Source organism: Amia ocellicauda, unplaced genomic scaffold (genome assembly GCF_036373705.1).
Source record: "Amia ocellicauda isolate fAmiCal2 unplaced genomic scaffold, fAmiCal2.hap1 HAP1_SCAFFOLD_47, whole genome shotgun sequence".
Taxonomy (NCBI): Eukaryota; Metazoa; Chordata; class Actinopteri; order Amiiformes; family Amiidae; genus Amia; species Amia ocellicauda.
In genome coordinates this window covers 690,774-711,467 of record NW_027102983.1, presented here as the reverse complement: position 1 = coordinate 711,467, position 20,694 = coordinate 690,774, and the positions used below count along the sequence as shown (strand labels likewise).

The 20,694-nt window shown below is 43.3% G+C and overlaps 16 non-coding genes and 1 pseudogene across 16 annotated transcripts; all 17 read left to right on the top strand.

Moving 5' to 3' along the window:
* Window positions 1-1,007: 1,007 nt before the first annotated feature.
* LOC136737279 (5S ribosomal RNA) lies at window positions 1,008-1,126 on the top strand. Its single transcript, XR_010812244.1, has one exon. It is a non-coding gene; the product is annotated as a 5S ribosomal RNA (ribosomal RNA).
* Window positions 1,127-2,192: 1,066 nt separating this feature from the next.
* On the top strand, window positions 2,193-2,311 carry LOC136737086 (5S ribosomal RNA). Its single transcript, XR_010812059.1, has one exon. It is a non-coding gene; the product is annotated as a 5S ribosomal RNA (ribosomal RNA).
* A 1,055-nt stretch (window positions 2,312-3,366) lies between these two features.
* On the top strand, window positions 3,367-3,485 carry LOC136737023 (5S ribosomal RNA). The gene has a single exon (XR_010811999.1). It is a non-coding gene; the product is annotated as a 5S ribosomal RNA (ribosomal RNA).
* Window positions 3,486-4,540: 1,055 nt separating this feature from the next.
* LOC136737077 (5S ribosomal RNA) lies at window positions 4,541-4,659 on the top strand. Its single transcript, XR_010812050.1, has one exon. It is a non-coding gene; the product is annotated as a 5S ribosomal RNA (ribosomal RNA).
* A 1,066-nt stretch (window positions 4,660-5,725) lies between these two features.
* On the top strand, window positions 5,726-5,844 carry LOC136737022 (5S ribosomal RNA). The gene has a single exon (XR_010811998.1). It is a non-coding gene; the product is annotated as a 5S ribosomal RNA (ribosomal RNA).
* A 1,069-nt stretch (window positions 5,845-6,913) lies between these two features.
* On the top strand, window positions 6,914-7,032 carry LOC136737207 (5S ribosomal RNA). The gene has a single exon (XR_010812173.1). It is a non-coding gene; the product is annotated as a 5S ribosomal RNA (ribosomal RNA).
* Window positions 7,033-8,090: 1,058 nt separating this feature from the next.
* Window positions 8,091-8,209, top strand: LOC136737021 (5S ribosomal RNA). Its single transcript, XR_010811997.1, has one exon. It is a non-coding gene; the product is annotated as a 5S ribosomal RNA (ribosomal RNA).
* A 1,055-nt stretch (window positions 8,210-9,264) lies between these two features.
* Window positions 9,265-9,383, top strand: LOC136737020 (5S ribosomal RNA). Its single transcript, XR_010811996.1, has one exon. It is a non-coding gene; the product is annotated as a 5S ribosomal RNA (ribosomal RNA).
* Window positions 9,384-10,449: 1,066 nt separating this feature from the next.
* LOC136736906 (uncharacterized) lies at window positions 10,450-10,558 on the top strand (annotated as a pseudogene).
* Window positions 10,559-11,616: 1,058 nt separating this feature from the next.
* LOC136737019 (5S ribosomal RNA) lies at window positions 11,617-11,735 on the top strand. Its single transcript, XR_010811995.1, has one exon. It is a non-coding gene; the product is annotated as a 5S ribosomal RNA (ribosomal RNA).
* Window positions 11,736-12,801: 1,066 nt separating this feature from the next.
* Window positions 12,802-12,920, top strand: LOC136737017 (5S ribosomal RNA). Its single transcript, XR_010811993.1, has one exon. It is a non-coding gene; the product is annotated as a 5S ribosomal RNA (ribosomal RNA).
* A 1,055-nt stretch (window positions 12,921-13,975) lies between these two features.
* On the top strand, window positions 13,976-14,094 carry LOC136737237 (5S ribosomal RNA). The gene has a single exon (XR_010812203.1). It is a non-coding gene; the product is annotated as a 5S ribosomal RNA (ribosomal RNA).
* Window positions 14,095-15,160: 1,066 nt separating this feature from the next.
* On the top strand, window positions 15,161-15,279 carry LOC136737117 (5S ribosomal RNA). Its single transcript, XR_010812089.1, has one exon. It is a non-coding gene; the product is annotated as a 5S ribosomal RNA (ribosomal RNA).
* A 1,064-nt stretch (window positions 15,280-16,343) lies between these two features.
* LOC136736680 (5S ribosomal RNA) lies at window positions 16,344-16,462 on the top strand. The gene has a single exon (XR_010811738.1). It is a non-coding gene; the product is annotated as a 5S ribosomal RNA (ribosomal RNA).
* Window positions 16,463-17,528: 1,066 nt separating this feature from the next.
* LOC136737417 (5S ribosomal RNA) lies at window positions 17,529-17,647 on the top strand. Its single transcript, XR_010812378.1, has one exon. It is a non-coding gene; the product is annotated as a 5S ribosomal RNA (ribosomal RNA).
* Window positions 17,648-18,712: 1,065 nt separating this feature from the next.
* LOC136736823 (5S ribosomal RNA) lies at window positions 18,713-18,831 on the top strand. Its single transcript, XR_010811872.1, has one exon. It is a non-coding gene; the product is annotated as a 5S ribosomal RNA (ribosomal RNA).
* A 1,055-nt stretch (window positions 18,832-19,886) lies between these two features.
* Window positions 19,887-20,005, top strand: LOC136737135 (5S ribosomal RNA). The gene has a single exon (XR_010812106.1). It is a non-coding gene; the product is annotated as a 5S ribosomal RNA (ribosomal RNA).
* The last annotated feature ends 689 nt before the right edge of the window (window positions 20,006-20,694 follow it).

Sequence of the window (20,694 nt, the reverse complement as noted above, 5' to 3'; positions counted from 1 at the left end):
TGGATACACGCAATTTCATCATTATTTCAGATTTGACTTCCCCAAATACACAGGCATACAATAGATCTTGTTCTCCAACGTAAACGGTCCCTAGTAACTAGGGTACATTCGTAAATAAATTGAGCATCATGGCTAGAAGTGACTAAATGTTGCCTAATCTTTCTCATCGAGAAATTACACAATTACAGCAACACAAAAAGGAACTCCACCGGACAAAGTTCAGTGCTCACAAGGAGCCTCATTCAACACACACGGTTCCATTCCCATTCATGCAAAGCACGAAAGTGTAAAACTTGGGAACATACTTGAGAGCAAAGATCACATTCAATCTCATTCAAGTCACGGATGTGAATGCAACGGGATGAAATTACTGAAATGATGCCTGCCCTCGAACTGTGATGATGGACTACCCGACTCGCCAATAATATTGGGTTCTGGTGTATTGAAATACAGGAGCTGCTGGATTTGTGTGTTTTCTTACCCCCTCACCATAGTTTGTCAAATGTTTAAACAACTGAACTTATATTCAAGGTTTGTTTCTCTTCATATGTTTTACTGGTTTACATTTGTCTCAGCAACCTGTTGAATGATTCTTCTGCTTTCAAAACAAAATGACAACAGGATGAATGCACACACTTGAAAATACAATACATGCAATGTTATGCATCATAGTGATGCAACCTCCTTTCAGTTTCATACTGCATGTCAATTGAAATCCTTACTGAAATGCACACCTTCTCAAGATTGCGCTTGACTGGCGTGTCAGGCACTCAATTACAGCTGTATTATCAAGACAATGTGTTCGTTTTGTAAAATATAGTTCCGGTCTGGTGTGGCACCCCAGTTAACGCACAACGTTGCCACAACGTTTCGTGTTAGCAGGGACTGTCTGCGGCGCGCTGGTGTGTCCCGGACTTTAGAGTAGAGAGACAGTTCAACTGCAAGTATGAGCGGCAGAAACGGATATTGCCTTCCCTTTAAGTAGAGCATCAGGGACAGCCTCCCCGGCTTACGGCCATACTAGCCTGAATACGCCCGATCTCGTCCGATCTCGGAAGCTAAGCAGGCTCCGGCCTGGTCAGTACTTGGATGGGAGACCGCCTGGGAATACCAGGTGCTGTAAGCTTTTGCATCTTTTACACACCAGAGGGCGACAAATCACGAGTTTTAACTTTGGATACACGCAATTTCATCATTATTTCAGATTTGACTTCCCCAAATACACAGGCATACAATAGATCTTGTTCTCCAATGTAAACGGTCCCTAGTAACTAGGGTACATTCGTAAATAAATTGAGCATCATGGCTAGAAGTGACTAAATGTTGCCTAATCTTTCTCATCGAGAAATGACACAATTACAGCAACACAAAAAGGAACTCCACCGGACAAAGTTCAGTGCTCACAAGGAGCCTCATTCAACACACACGGTTCCATTCCCATTCATGCAAAGCACGAAAGTGTAAAACTTGGGAACATACTTGAGAGCAAAGATCACATTCAATCTCATTCAAGGCACGGATGTGAATGCAACGGGATGAAATTACTGAAATGATGCCTGCCCTCGAACTGTGATGATGGACTACCCGACTCGCCAATAATATTGGGTTCTGGTGTATTGAAATACAGGAGCTGCTGGATTTGTGTGTTTTCTTACCCCCTCACCATAGTTTGTCAAATGTTTAAACAACTGAACTTATATTCAAGGTTTGTTTCTCTTCATATGTTTTACTGGTTTACATTTGTCTCAGCAACCTGTTGAATGATTCTTCTGCTTTCAAAACAAAATGACAACAGGATGAATGCACACACTTGAAAATACAATACATGCAATGTTATGCATCATAGTGATGCAACCTCCTTTCAGTTTCATACTGCATGTCAATTGAAATCCTTACTGAAATGCACACCTTCTCAAGATTGCGCTTGACGGGCGTGTCAGGCACTCAATTACAGCTGTTTTATCAAGACAATGTGTTCGTTTTGTAATATATAGTTCCGGTCTGGTGTGGCACCCCAGCTAACGCACAACGTTGCCACAATGTTGCCACAACGTGGCGTGTTAGCAGGGACTGTCTGCGGCGCGCTGGTGTGTCCCGGGCTTTAGAGTAGAGAGACAGTTCAACTGTAAGTATGAACGGCAGAAACGGATATTGCCTTCCCTTTAAGTAGAGCGTCAGGGACAGCCTCACTGGCTTACGGCCATACTAGCCTGAATACGCCCGATCTCGTCCGATCTCGGAAGCTAAGCAGGCTCGGGCCTGGTCAGTACTTGGATGGGAGACCGCCTGGGAATACCTGGTGCTGTAAGCTTTTGCATCTTTTACACACCAGAGGGCGACAAATCACGAGTTTTAACTTTGGATACACGCAATTTCATCATTATTTCAGATTTGACTTCCCCAAATACACAGGCATACAATAGATCTTGTTCTCCAACGTAAACGGTCCCTAGTAACTAGGGTACATTCGTAAATAAATTGAGCATCATGGCTAGAAGTGACTAAATGTTGCCTAATCTTTCTCATCGAGAAATGACACAATTACAGCAACACAAAAAGGAACTCCACCGGACAAAGTTCAGTGCTCACAAGGAGCCTCATTCAACACACACGGTTCCATTCCCATTCATGCAAAGCACGAAAGTGTAAAACTTGGGAACATACTTGAGAGCAAAGATCACATTCAATCTCATTCAAGGCACGGATGTGAATGCAACGGGATGAAATTACTGAAATGATGCCTGCCCTCGAACTGTGATGATGGACTACCCGACTCGCCAATAATATTGGGTTCTGGTGTATTGAAATACAGGAGCTGCTGGATTTGTGTGTTTTCTTACCCCCTCACCATAGTTTGTCAAATGTTTAAACAACTGAACTTATATTCAAGGTATGTTTCTCTTCATATGTTTTACTGGTTTACATTTGTCTCAGCAACCTGTTGAATGATTCTTCTGCTTTCAAAACAAAATGACAACAGGATGAATGCACACACTTGAAAATACAATACATGCAATGTTATGCATCATAGTGATGCAACCTCCTTTCAGTTTCATACTGCATGTCAATTGAAATCCTTACTGAAATGCACACCTTCTCAAGATTGCGCTTGACTGGCATGTCAGGCACTCAATTACAGCTGTATTATCAAGACAATGTGTTCGTTTTGTAAAATATAGTTCCGGTCTGGTGTGGCACCCCAGCTAACGCACAACGTTGCCACAACGTTTCGTGTTAGCAGGGACTGTCTGCGGCGCGCTGGTGTGTCCCGGACTTTAGAGTAGAGAGACAGTTCAACTGCAAGTATGAGCGGCAGAAACGGATATTGCCTTCCCTTTAAGTAGAGCGTCAGGGACAGCTTCCCTGGCTTACGGCCATACTAGCCTGAATACGCCCGATCTCGTCCGATCTCGGAAGCTAAGCAGGCTCGGGCCTGGTCAGTACTTGGATGGGAGACCGCCTGGGAATACCAGGTGCTGTAAGCTTTTGCATCTTTTACACACCAGAGGGCGACAAATCACGAGTTTTAACTTTGGATACACGCAATTTCATCATTATTTCAGATTTGACTTCCCCAAATACACAGGCATACAATAGATCTTGTTCTCCAACGTAAACGGTCCCTAGTAACTAGGGTACATTCGTAAATAAATTGAGCATCATGGCTAGAAGTGACTAAATGTTGCCTAATCTTTCTCATCGAGAAATGACACAATTACAGCAACACAAAAAGGAACTCCACCGGACAAAGTTCAGTGCTCACAAGGAGCCTCATTCAACACACACGGTTCCATTCCCATTCATGCAAAGCACGAAAGTGTAAAACTTGGGAACATACTTGAGAGCAAAGATCACATTCAATCTCATTCAAGGCACGGATGTGAATGCAACGGGATGAAATTACTGAAATGATGCCTGCCCTCGAACTGTGATGATGGACTACCCGACTCGCCAATAATATTGGGTTCTGGTGTATTGAAATACAGGAGCTGCTGGATTTGTGTGTTTTCTTACCCCCTCACCATAGTTTGTCAAATGTTTAAACAACTGAACTTATATTCAAGGTTTGTTTCTCTTCATATGTTTTACTGGTTTACATTTGTCTCAGCAACCTGTTGAATGATTCTTCTGCTTTCAAAACAAAATGACAACAGGATGAATGCACACACTTGAAAATACAATACATGCAATGTTATGCATCATAGTGATGCAACCTCCTTTCAGTTTCATACTGCATGTCAATTGAAATCCTTACTAAAATGCACACCTTCTCAAGATTGCGCTTGACTGGCGTGTCAGGCACTCAATTACAGCTGTTTTATCAAGACAATGTGTTCGTTTTGTAATATATAGTTCCGGTCTGGTGTGGCACCCCAGCTAACGCACAACGTTGCCACAACGTTTCGTGTTAGCAGGGACTGTCTGCGGCGCGCTGGTGTGTCCCGGACTTTAGAGTAGAGAGACAGTTCAATTGCAAGTATGAGCGGAAGAAACGGATATTGCCTTCCCTTTAAGTAGAGCGTCAGGGACAGCCTCCCTGGCTTACGGCCATACTAGCCTGAAAACGCCCGATCTCGTCCGATCTCGGAAGCTAAGCAGGCTCGGGCCTGGTCAGTACTTGGATGGGAGACCGCCTGGGAATACCAGGTGCTGTAAGCTTTTGCATCTTTTACACACCAGAGGGCGACAAATCACGAGTTTTAACTTTGGATACACGCAATTTCATCATTATTTCAGATTTGACTTCCCCAAATACACAGGCATAGAATAGATCTTGTTCTCCAACGTAAACGGTCCCTAGTAACTAGTGTACATTCGTAAATAAATTGAGCATCATGGCTAGAAGTGACTAAATGTTGCCTAATCTTTCTCATCGAGAAATGACACAATTACAGCAACACAAAAAGGAACTCCACCGGACAAAGTTCAGTGCTCACAAGGAGCCTCATTCAACACACACGGTTCCATTCCCATTCATGCAAAGCACGAAAGTGTAAAACTTGGGAAAATACTTGAGAGCAAAGATCACATTCAATCTCATTCAAGGCACGGATGTGAATGCAACGGGATGAAATTACTGAAATGATGCCTGCCCTCGAACTGTGATGATGGACTACCCGACTCGCCAATAATATTGGGTTCTGGTGTATTGAAATACAGGAGCTGCTGGATTTGTGTGTTTTCTTACCCCCTCACCATAGTTTGTCAAATGTTTAAACAACTGAACTTATATTCAAGGTTTGTTTCTCTTCATATGTTTTACTGGTTTACATTTGTCTCAGCAACCTGTTGAATGATTCTTCTGCATTCAAAACAAAATGACAACAGGATGAATGCACACACTTGAAAATACAATACATGCAATGTTATGCATCATAGTGATGCAACCTCCTTTCAGTTTCATACTGCATGTCAATTGAAATCCTTACTGAAATGCACACCTTCTCAAGATTGCGCTTGACTGGCGTGTCAGGCACTCAATTACAGCTGTTTTATCAAGAGAATGTGTTCGTTTTGTAATATATAGTTCCGGTCTGGTGTGGCACCCCAGCTAACGCACAACGTTGCCACAATGTTGCCACAACGTGGCGTGTTAGCAGGGACTGTCTGCGGCGCGCTGGTGTGTCCCGGGCTTTAGAGTAGAGAGACAGTTCAACTGTAAGTATGAACGGCAGAAACGGATATTGCCTTCCCTTTAAGTAGAGCGTCAGGGACAGCCTCCCTGGCTTACGGCCATACTAGCCTGAATACGCCCGATCTCGTCCGATCTCGGAAGCTAAGCAGGCTCGGGCCTGGTCAGTACTTGGATGGGAGACCGCCTGGGAATACCAGGTGCTGTAAGCTTTTGCATCTTTTACACACCAGAGGGCGACAAATCACAAGTTTTAACTTTGGATACACGCAATTTCATCATTATTTCAGATTTGACTTCCCCAAATACACAGGCATACAATAGATCTTGTTCTCCAACGTAAACGGTCCCTAGTAACTAGGGTACATTCGTAAATAAATTGAGCATCATGGCTAGAAGTGACTAAATGTTGCCTAATCTTTCTCATCGAGAAATGACACAATTACAGCAACACAAAAAGGAACTCCACCGGACAAAGTTCAGTGCTCACAAGGAGCTTCATTCAACACACACGGTTCCATTCCCATTCATGCAAAGCACGAAAGTGTAAAACTTGGGAACATACTTGAGAGCAAAGATCACATTCAATCTCATTCAAGGCACGGATGTGAATGCAACGGGATGAAATTACTGAAATGATGCCTGCCCTCGAACTGTGATGATGGACTACCCGACTCGCCAATAATATTGGGTTCTGGTGTATTGAAATACAGGAGCTGCTGGATTTGTGTGTTTTCTTACCCCCTCACCATAGTTTGTCAAATGTTTAAACAACTGAACTTATATTCAAGGTTTGTTTCTCTTCATATGTTTTACTGGTTTACATTTGTCTCAGCAACCTCAGCAAAAATGATTCTTCTACTTTCAAAACAAAATGACAACAGGATGAATGCACACACTTGAAAATACAATACATGCAATGTTATGCATCATAGTGATGCAACCTCCTTTCAGTTTCATACTGCATGTCAATTGAAATCCTTACTGAAATGCACACCTTCTCAAGATTGCGCTTGACTGGCGTGTCAGGCACTCAATTACAGCTGTTTTATCAAGACAATGTGTTCGTTTTGTAATATATAGTTCCGGTCTGGTGTGGCACCCCAGCTAACGCACAACGTTGCCACAATGTTGCCACAACGTGGCGTGTTAGCAGGGACTGTCTGCGGTGCGCTGGTGTGTCCCGGGCTTTAGAGTAGAGAGACAGTTCAACTGTAAGTATGAACGGCAGAAACGGATATTGCCTTCCCTTTAAGTAGAGCGTCAGGGACAGCCTCCCTGGCTTACGGCCATACTAGCCTGAATACGCCCGATCTCGTCCGATCTCGGAAGCTAAGCAGGCTCGGGCCTGGTCAGTACTTGGATGGGAGACCGACTGGGAATACCAGGTGCTGTAAGCTTTTGCATCTTTTACACACCAGAGGGCGACAAATCACGAGTTTTAACTTTGGATACACGCAATTTCATCATTATTTCAGATTTGACTTCCCCAAATACACAGGCATACAATAGATCTTGTTCTCCAACGTAAACGGTCCCTAGTAACTAGGGTACATTCATAAATAAATTGAGCATCATGGCTAGAAGTGACTAAATGTTGCCTAATCTTTCTCATCGAGAAATGACACAATTACAGCAACACAAAAAGGAACTCCACCGGACAAAGTTCAGTGCTCACAAGGAGCCTCATTCAACACACATGGTTCCATTCCCATTCATGCAAAGCACGAAAGTGTAAAACTTGGGAACATACTTGAGAGCAAAGATCACATTCAATCTCATTCAAGGCACGGATGTGAATGCAACGGGATGAAATTACTGAAATGATGCCTGCCCTCGAACTGTGATGATGGACTACCCGACTCGCCAATAATATTGGGTTCTGGTGTATTGAAATACAGGAGCTGCTGGATTTGTGTGTTTTCTTACCCCCTCACCATAGTTTGTCAAATGTTTAAACAACTGAACTTATATTCAAGGTTTGTTTCTCTTCATATGTTTTACTGGTTTACATTTGTCTCAGCAACCTCAGCAAAAATGATTCTTCTACTTTCAAAACAAAATGACAACAGGATGAATGCACACACTTGAAAATACAATACATGCAATGTTATGCATCATAGTGATGCAACCTCCTTTCAGTTTCATACTGCATGTCAATTGAAATCCTTACTGAAATGCACACCTTCTCAAGATTGCGCTTGACTGGCGTGTCAGGCACTCAATTACAGCTGTTTTATCAAGACAATGTGTTCGTTTTGTAATATATAGTTCCGGTCTGGTGTGGCACCCCAGCTAACACACAACGTTGCCACAACGTTTCGTGTTAGCAGGGACTGTCTGCGGCGCGCTGGTGTGTCCCGGACTTTAGAGTAGAGAGACAGTTCAACTGCAAGTATGAGCGGCAGAATCGGATATTGCCTTCCCTTTAAGTAGAGCGTCAGGGACAGCTTCCCTGGCTTACGGCCATACTAGCCTGAATACGCCCGATCTCGTCCGATCTCGGAAGCTAAGCAGGCTCGGGCCTGGTCAGTACTTGGATGGGAGACCGCCTGGGAATACCAGGTGCTGTAAGCTTTTGCATCTTTTACACACCAGAGGGCGACAAATCACGAGTTTTAACTTTGGATACACGCAATTTCATCATTATTTCAGATTTGACTTCCCCGAATACACAGGCATACAATAGATCTTGTTCTCCAACGTAAACGGTCCCTAGTAACTAGGGTACATTCGTAAATAAATTGAGCATCATGGCTAGAAGTGACTAAATGTTGCCTAATCTTTCTCATCGAGAAATTACACAATTACAGCAACACAAAAAGGAACTCCACCGGACAAAGTTCAGTGCTCACAAGGAGCCTCATTCAACACACACGGTTCCATTCCCATTCATGCAAAGCACGAAAGTGTAAAACTTGGGAACATACTTGAGAGCAAAGATCACATTCAATCTCATTCAAGGCACGGATGTGAATGCAACGGGATGAAATTACTGAAATGATGCCTGCCCTCGAACTGTGATGATGGACTACCCGACTCGCCAATAATATTGGGTTCTGGTGTATTGAAATACAGGAGCTGCTGGATTTGTGTGTTTTCTTACCCCCTCACCATAGTTTGTCAAATGTTTAAACAACTGAACTTATATTCAAGGTTTGTTTCTCTTCATATGTTTTACTGGTTTACATTTGTCTCAGCAACCTGTTGAATGATTCTTCTGCTTTCAAAACAAAATGACAACAGGATGAATGCACACACTTGAAAATACAATACATGCAATGTTATGCATCATAGTGATGCAACCTCCTTTCAGTTTCATACTGCATGTCAATTGAAATCCTTACTGAAATGCACACCTTCTCAAGATTGCGCTTGACTGGCGTGTCAGGCACTCAATTACAGCTGTTTTATCAAGACAATGTGTTCGTTTTGTAATATATAGTTCCGGTCTGGTGTGGCACCCCAGCTAACGCACAACGTTGCCACAACGTTTCGTGTTAGCAGGGACTGTCTGCGGCGCGCTGGTGTGTCCCGGACTTTAGAGTAGAGAGACAGTTCAACTGCAAGTATGAGCGGCAGAAACGGATATTGCCTTCCCTTTAAGTAGAGCGTCAGGGACAGCTTCCCTGGCTTACGGCCATACTAGCCTGAATACGCCCGATCTCGTCCGATCTCGGAAGCTAAGCAGGCTCGGGCCTGGTCAGTACTTGGATGGGAGACCGCCTGGGAATACCAGGTGCTGTAAGCTTTTGCATCTTTTACACACCAGAGGGCGACAAATCACGAGTTTTAACTTTGGATACACGCAATTTCATCATTATTTCAGATTTGACTTCCCCGAATACACAGGCATACAATAGATCTTGTTCTCCAACGTAAACGGTCCCTAGTAACTAGGGTACATTCGTAAATAAATTGAGCATCATGGCTAGAAGTGACTAAATGTTGCCTAATCTTTCTCATCGAGAAATTACACAATTACAGCAACACAAAAAGGAACTCCACCGGACAAAGTTCAGTGCTCACAAGGAGCCTCATTCAACACACACGGTTCCATTCCCATTCATGCAAAGCACGAAAGTGTAAAACTTGGGAACATACTTGAGAGCAAAGATCACATTCAATCTCATTCAAGGCACGGATGTGAATGCAACGGGATGAAATTACTGAAATGATGCCTGCCCTCGAACTGTGATGATGGACTACCAGACTCGCCAATAATATTGGGTTCTGGTGTATTGAAATACAGGAGCTGCTGGATTTGTGTGTTTTCTTACCCCCTCACCATAGTTTGTCAAATGTTTAAACAACTGAACTTATATTCAAGGTTTGTTTCTCTTCATATGTTTTACTGGTTTACATTTGTCTCAGCAACCTGTTGAATGATTCTTCTGCTTTCAAAACAAAATGACAACAGGATGAATGCACACACTTGAAAATATAATACATGCAATGTTATGCATCATAGTGATGCAACCTCCTTTCAGTTTCATACTGCATGTCAATTGAAATCCTTACTGAAATGCACACCTTCTCAAGATTGCGCTTGACTGGCGTGTCAGGCACTCAATTACAGCTGTTTTATCAAGACAATGTGTTCGTTTTGTAAAATATAGTTCCGGTCTGGTGTGGCACCCCAGCTAACGCACAACGTTGCCACAACGTTGCCACAAAGTTTCGTGTTAGCAGGGACTGTCTGCGGCGCGCTGGTGTGTCCCGGACTTTAGAGTAGAGAGACAGTTCATTTGCAAGTATGAGCGGCAGAAACGGATATTGCCTTCCCTTTAAGTAGAGCGTCAGGGACAGCCTCCCTGGCTTACGGCCATACTAGCCTGAATACGCCCGATCTCGGAAGCTAAGCAGGCTCGGGCCTGGTCAGTACTTGAATGGGAGACCGCCTGGGAATACCAGGTGCTGTAAGCTTTTGCATCTTTTACACACCAGAGGGCGACAAATCACGAGTTTTAACTTTGGATACACGCAATTTCATCATTATTTCAGATTTGACTTCCCCGAATACACAGGCATACAATAGATCTTGTTCTCCAACGTAAACGGTCCCTAGTAACTAGGGTACATTCGTAAATAAATTGAGCATCATGGCTAGAAGTGACTAAATGTTGCCTAATCTTTCTCATCGAGAAATGACACAATTACAGCAACACAAAAAGGAACTCCACCGGACAAAGATCAGTGCTCACAAGGAGCCTCATTCAACACACACGGTTCCATTCCCATTCATGCAAAGCACGAAAGTGTAAAACTTGGGAACATACTTGAGAGCAAAGATCACATTCAATCTCATTCAAGGCACGGATGTGAATGCAACGGGATGAAATTACTGAAATGATGCCTGCCCTCGAACTGTGATGATGGACTACCCGACTCGCCAATAATATTGGGTTCTGGTGTATTGAAATACAGGAGCTGCTGGATTTGTGTGTTTTCTTACCCCCTCACCATAGTTTGTCAAATGTTTAAACAACTGAACTTATATTCAAGGTTTGTTTCTCTTCATATGTTTTACTGGTTTACATTTGTCTCAGCAACCTCAGCAAAAATGATTCTTCTACTTTCAAAACAAAATGACAACAGGATGAATGCACACACTTGAAAATACAATACATGCAATGTTATGCATCATAGTGATGCAACCTCCTTTCAGTTTCATACTGCATGTCAATTGAAATCCTTACTGAAATGCACACCTTCTCAAGATTGCGCTTGACTGGCGTGTCAGGCACTCAATTACAGCTGTTTTATCAAGACAATGTGTTCGTTTTGTAATATATAGTTCCGGTCTGGTGTGGCACCCCAGCTAACGCACAACGTTGCCACAACGTTTCGTGTTAGCAGGGACTGTCTGCGGCGCGCTGGTGTGTCCCGGACTTTAGAGTAGAGAGACAGTTCAACTGCAAGTATGAGCGGCAGAAACGGATATTGCCTTCCCTTTAAGTAGAGCGTCAGGGACAGCCTCCCTGGCTTACGGCCATACTAGCCTGAATACGCCCGATCTCGTCCGATCTCGGAAGCTAAGCAGGCTCGGGCCTGGTCAGTACTTGGATGGGAGACCGCCTGGGAATACCAGGTGCTGTAAGCTTTTGCATCTTTTACACACCAGAGGGCGACAAATCACGAGTTTTAACTTTGGATACACGCAATTTCATCATTATTTCAGATTTGACTTCCCCAAATACACAGGCATACAATAGATCTTGTTCTCCAACGTAAACGGTCCCTAGTAACTAGGGTACATTCGTAAATAAATTGAGCATCATGGCTAGAAGTGACTAAATGTTGCCTAATCTATCTCATCGAGAAATGACACAATTACAGCAACACAAAAAGGAACTCCACCGGACAAAGTTCAGTGCTCACAAGGAGCCTCATTCAACACAAACGGTTCCATTCCCATTCATGCAAAGCACGAAAGTGTAAAACTTTGGAACATACTTGAGAGCAAAGATCACATTCAATCTCATTCAAGGCACGGATGTGAATGCAACGGGATGAAATTACTGAAATGATGCCTGCCCTCGAACTGTGATGATGGACTACCCGACTCGCCAATAATATTGGGTTCTGGTGTATTGAAATACAGGAGCTGCTGGATTTGTATGTTTTCTTACCCCCTCACCATACTTTCTCAAATGTTTAAACAACTGAACTTATATTCAAGGTTTGTTTCTCTTCATATGTTTTACTGGTTTACATTTGTCTCAGCAACCTGTTGAATGATTCTTCTGCTTTCAAAACAAAATGACAACAGGATGAATGCACACACTTGAAAATACAATACATGCAATGTTATGCATCATAGTGATGCAACCTCCTTTCAGTTTCATACTGCATGTCAATTGAAATCCTTACTGAAATGCACACCTTCTCAAGATTGCGCTTGACTGGCGTGTCAGGCACTAAATTACAGCTGTTTTATCAAGACAATGTGTTCGTTTTGTAATATATAGTTCCGGTCTGGTGTGGCACCCCAGCTAACGCACAACGTTGCCACAATGTTGCCACAACGTGGCATGTTAGCAGGGACTGTCTGCGGCGCACTGGTGTGTCCCGGGCTTTAGAGTAGAGAGACAGTTCAACTGTAAGTATGAACGGCAGAAACGGATATTGCCTTCCCTTTAAGTAGAGCGTCAGGGACAGCCTCCCTGGCTTACGGCCATACTAGCCTGAATACGCCCGATCTCGTCCGATCTCGGAAGCTAAGCAGGCTCGGGCCTGGTCAGTACTTGGATGGGAGACCGCCTGGGAATACCAGGTGCTGTAAGCTTTTGCATCTTTTACACGCCAGAGGGCGACAAATCACGAGTTTTAACTTTGGATACACGCAATTTCATCATTATTTCAGATTTGACTTCCCCAAATACACAGGCATACAATAGATCTTGTTCTCCAACGTAAACGGTCCCTAGTAACTAGGGTACATTCGTGAATAAATTGAGCATCATGGCTAGAAGTGACTAAATGTTGCCTAATCTTTCTCATCGAGAAATGACACAATTACAGCAACACAAAAAGGAACTCCACCGGACAAAGTTCAGTGCTCACAAGGAGCCTCATTCAACACACACGGTTCCATTCCCATTCATGCAAAGCACGAAAGTGTAAAACTTGGGAACATACTTGAGAGCAAAGATCACATTCAATCTCATTCAAGGCACGGATGTGAATGCAACGGGATGAAATTACTGAAATGATGCCTGCCCTCGAACTGTGATGATGGACTACCCGACTCGCCAATAATATTGGGTTCTGGTGTATTGAAATACAGGAGCTGCTGGATTTGTGTGTTTTCTTACCCCCTCACCATAGTTTGTCAAATGTTTAAACAACTGAACTTATATTCAAGGTTTGTTTCTCTTCATATGTTTTACTGGTTTACATTTGTCTCAGCAACCTGTTGAATGATTCTTCTGCTTTCAAAACAAAATGACAACAGGATGAATGCACACACTTGAAAATACAATACATGCAATGTTATGCATCATAGTGATGCAACCTCCTTTCAGTTTCATACTGCATGTCAATTGAAATCCTTACTGAAATGCACACCTTCTCAAGATTGCGCTTGACTGGCGTGTCAGGCACACAATTACAGCTGTATTATCAAGACAATGTGTTCGTTTTGTAAAATATAGTTCCGGTCTGGTGTGGCACCCCAGCTAACGCACAACGTTGCCACAACGTGGCATGTTAGCAGGGACTGTCTGCGGTGCGCTGGTGTGTCCCGGGCTTTAGAGTAGAGAGACAGTTCAACTGTAAGTATGAACGGCAGAAACGGATATTGCCTTCCCTTTAAGTAGAGCGTCAGGGACAGCCTCCCTGGCTTACGGCCATACTAGCCTGAATACGCCCGATCTCATCAGATCTCGGAAGCCAAGCGGGCTCGGGCCTGGTCAGTACTTGGATGGGAGACCGCCTGGGAATACCAGGTGCTGTAAGCTTTTGCACCTTTTACACACCAGAGGGCGACAAATCACGAGTTTTAACTTTGGATACACGCAATTTCATCATTATTTCAGATTTTACTTCCCCAAATACACAGGCATACAATAGATCTTGTTCTCCAACGTAAACGGTCCCTAGTAACTAGGGTACATTCGTAAATAAATTGAGCATCATGGCTAGAAGTGACTAAATGTTGCCTAATCTTTCTCATCGAGAAATGACACAATTACAGCAACACAAAAAGGAACTCCACCGGACAAAGTTCAGTGCTCACAAGGAGCCTCATTCAACACACACGGTTCCATTCCCATTCATGCAAAGCACGAAAGTGTAAAACTTGGGAACATACTTGAGAGTAAAGATCACATTCAATCTCATTCAAGGCACGGATGTGAATGCAACGGGATGAAATTACTGAAATGATGCCTGCCCTCGAACTGTGATGATGGACTACCCGACTCGCCAATAATATTGGGTTCTGGTGTATTGAAATACAGGAGCTGCTGGATTTGTGTGTTTTCTTACCCCCTCACCATAGTTTGTCAAATGTTTAAACAACTGAACTTATATTCAAGGTTTGTTTCTCTTCATATGTTTTACTGGTTTACATTTGTCTCAGCAACCTGTTGAATGATTCTTCTGCTTTCAAAACAAAATGACAACAGGATGAATGCACACACTTGAAAATACAATACATGCAATGTTATGCATCATAGTGATGCAACCTCCTTTCAGTTTCATACTGCATGTCAATTGAAATCCTTACTGAAATGCACACCTTCTCAAGATTGCGCTTGACTGGCGTGTCAGGCACTCAATTACAGCTGTATTATCAAGACAATGTGTTCGTTTTGTAAAATATAGTTCCGGTCTGGTGTGGCACCCCAGCTAACGCACAACGTTGCCACAACGTTGCCACAACGTGGCGTGTTAGCAGGGACTGTCTGCGGCGCACTGGTGTGTCCCGGGCTTTAGAGTAGAGAGACAGTTCAACTGTAAGTATGATCGGCAGAAACGGATATTGCCTTCCCTTTAAGTAAAGCGTCAGGGACAGCCTCCCTGGCTTACGGCCATACTAGCCTGAATACGCCCGATCTCGTCCGATCTCGGAAGCCAAGCAGGCTTGGGCCTGGTCAGTACTTGGATGGGAGACCGCCTGGGAATACCAGGTGCTGTAAGCTTTTGCACCTTTTACACACCAGAGGGCGACAAATCACGAGTTTTAACTTGGGATACAGACAATTTCATCATTATTTCAGGTTTTACTTCCCCAAATACACAGGCATACAATAGATCTTGTTCTCCAACGTAAACGGTCCCTAGTAACTAGGGTACATTCGTAAATAAATTGAGCATCATGGCTAGAAGTGACTAAATGTTGCCTAATCTTTCTCATCGAGAAATGACACAATTACAGCAACACAAAAAGAACTCCACCGGACAAAGTTCAGTGCTCACAAGGAGCCTCATTCAACACACACGGTTCCATTCCCATTCATGCAAAGCACGAAAGTGTAAAACTTGGGAACATACTTGAGAGCAAAGATCACATTCAATCTCATTCAAGGCACGGATGTGAATGCAACGGGATGAAATTACTGAAATGATGCCTGCCCTCGAACTGTGATGATGGACTACCCGACTCGCCAATAATATTGGGTTCTGGTGTATTGAAATACAGGAGCTGCTGGATTTGTGTGTTTTCTTACCCCTCACCATAGTTTGTCAAATGTTTAAACAACTGAACTTATATTCAAGGTTTGTTTCTCTTCATATGTTTTACTGGTTTACATTTGTCTCAGCAACCTGTTGAATGATTCTTCTGCTTTCAAAACAAAATGACAACAGGATGAATGCACACACTTGAAAATACAATACATGCAATGTTATGCATCATAGTGATGCAACCTCCTTTCAGTTTCATACTGCATGTCAATTGAAATCCTTACTGAAATGCACACCTTCTCAAGATTGCGCTTGACTGGCGTGTCAGGCACTCAATTACAGCTGTTTTATCAAGACAATGTGTTCGTTTTGTAAAATATAGTTCCGGTCTGGTGTGGCACCCCAGCTAACGCACAACGTTGCCACAACGTTGCCACAACGTGGCGTGTTAGCAGGGACTGTCTGCGGCGCACTGGTGTGTCCCGGGCTTTAGAGTAGAGAGACAGTTCAACTGTAAGTATGAACGGCAGAAACGGATATTGCCATCCCTTTAAGTAGAGCGTCAGGGACAGCCTACCTGGCTTACGGCCATACTAGCCTGAATACGCCCGATCTCGTCCGATCTCGGAAGCCAAGCAGTCTCGGGCCTGGTCAGTACTTGGATGGGAGACCGCCTGGGAATACCAGGTGCTGTAAGCTTTTGCACCTTTTACACACCAGAGGGCGACAAATCACGAGTTTTAACTTTGGATACACACAATTTCATCATTATTTCAGATTTTACTTCCCCAAATACACAGGCATACAATAGATCTTGTTCTCCAACGTAAACGGTCCCTAGTAACTAGGGTACATTCGTAAATAAATTGAGCATCATGGCTAGAAGTGACTAAATGTTGCCTAATCTTTCTCATCGAGAAATGACACAATTACAGCAACACAAAAAGGAACTCCACCGGACAAAGTTCAGTGCTCACAAGGAGCCTCATTCAACACACACAGTTCCATTCCCATTCATGCAAAGCACGAAAGTGTAAAACTTGGGAACATACTTGAGAGCAAAGATCACATTCAATCTCATTCAAGGCACGGATGTGAATGCAACGGGATGAAATTACTGAAATGATGCCTGCCCTCGAACTGTGATGATGGACTACCCGACTCGCCAATAATATTGGGTTCTGGTGTATTGAAATACAGGAGCTGCTGGATTTGTGTGTTTTCTTACCCCCTCACCATAGTTTGTCAAATGTTTAAACAACTGAACTTATATTCAAGGTTTGTTTCTCTTCATATGTTTTACTGGTTTACATTTGTCTCAGCAACCTGTTGAATGATTCTTCTGCTTTCAAAACAAAATGACAACAGGATGAATGCACACACTTGAAAATACAATACATGCAATGTTATGCATCATAGTGATGCAACCTCCTTTCAGTTTCATACTGCATGTCAATTGAAATCCTTACTGAAATGCACACCTTCTCAAGATTGCGCTTGACTGGCGTGTCAGGCACTCAATTACAGCTGTATTATCAAGACAATGTGTTCGTTTTGTAAAATATAGTTCCGGTCTAGTGTGGCACCCCAGCTAACGCACAACGTTGCCACAATGTTGCCACAACGTGGCGTGTTAGCAGGGACTGTCTGCGGCGCACTGGTGTGTCCCGGGCTTTAGAGTAGAGAGACAGTTCAACTGTAAGTATGATCGGCAGAAACGGATATTGCCTTCCCTTTAAGTAGAGCGTCAGGGACAGCCTCCCTGGCTCACGGCCATACTAGCCTGAATACGCCCGATCTCGTCCGATCTCGGAAGCCAAGCAGGCTTGGGCCTGGTGAGTACTTGGATGGGAGACCGCCTGGGAATACCAGGTGCTGTAAGCTTTTGCACCTTTTACACACCAGAGGGCGACAAATCACGAGTTTTAACTTTGGATACACACAATTTCATCATTATTTCAGGTTTTACTTCCCCAAATACACAGGCATACAATAGATCTTGTTCTCCAACGTAAACGGTCCCTAGTAACTAGGGTACATTCGTCAATAAATTGAGCATCATGGCTAGAAGTGACTAAATGTTGCCAAATCTTTCTCATCGAGAAATGACACAATTACAGCAACACAAAAAGAACTCCACCGGACAAAGTTCAGTGCTCACAAGGAGCCTCATTCAACACACATGGTTCCATTCCAATTCATGCAAAGCACGAAAGTGTAAAACTTGGGAACATACTTGAGAGCAAAGATCACATTCAATCTCATTCAAGGCACGGATGTGAATGCATCGGGATGAAATTACTGAAATGATGCCTGCCCTCGAACTGTGATGATGGACTACCCGACTCGCCAATAATATTGGGTTCTGGTGTATTGAAATACAGGAGCTGCTGGATTTGTGTGTTTTCTTACCCCCTCACCATAGTTTGTCAAATGTTTAAACAACTGAACTTATATTCAAGGTTTGTTTCTCTTCATATGTTTTACTGGTTTACATTTGTCTCAGCAACCTGTTGAATGATTCTTCTGCTTTCAAAACAAAATGACAACAGGATGAATGCACACACTTGAAAATACAATACATGCAATGTTATGCATCATAGTGATGCAACCTCCTTTCAGTTTCATACTGCATGTCAATTGATATCCTTACTGAAATGCACACCTTCTCAAGATTGCGCTTGACTGGCGTGTCAGGCACTCAATTACAGCTGTTTTATCAAGACAATGTGATCGTTTTGTAAAATATAGTTCCGGTCTGGTGTGGCACCCCAGCTAATGCACAACTTTGCCACAACGTTGCCACAACGTGGCGTGTTAGCAGGGACTTTCTGCGACACGCTGGTATGTCCCGGGCTTTAGAGTAGAGAGACAGTTCAACTGTAAGTATGAACGGCAGAAACGGATATTGCCTTCCCTTTAAGTAGAGCGTCAGGGAAAGTCTCACTTGCTTACGGCCATACTAGCCTGAATACGCCCGATCTCGTCCGATCTCGGAAGCCAAGCAGGCTCGGGCCTGGTCAGTACTTGAATAGGAGACCGCCTGGGAATACCAGGTGCTTTAAGCTTTTGCACCTTTGACACACCAGAGGGTGACAAATCACGATTTTTAACTTTGGATACACACAATTTCATCATTATTTCAGATTTGACTTCCCCAAATACACAGGCATACAATACATTTTGTTCTCCAACGTAAACGGTCCCTAGTAACTAGGGTACATTCGTAAATAAATTGAGCATCATGGCTAGAAGTGACTAAATGTTGCCTAATCTTTCTCATCAAGAAATGACACAATTACAGCAACACAAAAAGGAACTCCACCGGACAAAGTTCAGTGCTCACAAGGAGCCTCATTCAACACACACGGTTCCATTCCCATTCATGCAAAGCACGAAAGTGTAAAACTTGGGAACATACTTGAGAGCAAAGATCACATTCAATCTCATTCAAGGCACGGATGTGAATGCAACGGGATGAAATTACTGAAATGATGCCTGCCCTCGAACTGTGATGATGGACTACCCGACTCGCCAATAATATTGGGTTCTGGTGTATTGAAATACAGGAGCTGCTGGATTTGTGTGTTTTCTTACCCCCTCACCATAGTTTGTCAAATGTTTAAACAACTGAACTTATATTCAAGGTTTGTTTCTCTTCATATGTTTTACTGGTTTACATTTGTCTCAGCAACCTGTTGAATGATTCTTCTGCTTTCAAAACAAAATGACAACAGGATGAATGCACACACTTGAAAATACAATACATGCAATGTTATGCATCATAGTGATGCAACCTCCTTTCAGTTTCATACTGCATGTCAATTGAAATCCTTACTGAAATGCACACCTTCTCAAGATTGCGCTTGACTGGCGTGTCAGGCACTCAATTACAGCTGTATTATCAAGACAATGTGTTCGTTTTGTAAAATATAGTTCCGGTCTGGTGTGGCACCCCAGCTAACGCACAACGTTGCCACAACGTTTCGTGTTAGCAGGGACTGTCTGCGGCGCGCTGGTGTGTCCCGGGCTTTAGAGTAGAGAGACAGTTCAACTGTAAGTATGAACGGCAGAAACGGATATTGCCTTCCCTTTAAGTAGAGCGTCAGGGACAGCCTCCCTGGCTTACGGCCATACTAGCCTGAATACGCCCGATCTCGTCCGATCTCGGAAGTTAAGCAGGCTCGGGCCTGGTCAGTACTTGGATGGGAGACTGCCTGGGAATACCAGGTGCTGTAAGCTTTTGCATCTTTTACACACCAGAGGGCGACAAATCACGAGTTTTAACTTTGGATACACGCAATTTCATCATTATTTCAGATTTGACTTCCCCAAATACACAGGCATACAATAGATCTTGTTCTCCAACGTAAACGGTCCCTAGTAACTAGGGTACATTCGTAAATAATTTGAGCATCATGGCTAGAATTGACTAAATGTTGCCTAATCTTTCTCATCAAGAAATGACACAATTACAGCAACACAAAAAGGAACTCCACCGGACAAAGTTCAGTGCTCACAAGGAGCCTCATTCAACACACACGGTTCCATTCCCATTCATGCAAAGTACGAAAGTGTAAAACTTGGGAACATACTTGAGAGCAAAGATCACATTCAATCTCATTCAAGGCACGGATGTGAATGCAACGGGATGAAATTACTGAAATGATGCCTGCCCTCGAACTGTGATGATGGACTACCCGACTCGCCAATAATATTGGGTTCTGGTGTATTGAAATACAGGAGCTGCTGGATTTGTGTGTTTTCTTACCCCCTCACCATAGTTTGTCAAATGTTTAAACAACTGAACTTATATTCAAGGTTTGTTTCTCTTCATATGTTTTACTGGTTTACATTTGTCTCAGCAACCTGTTGAATGATTCTTCTGCTTTCAAAACAAAATGACAACAGGATGAATGCACACACTTGAA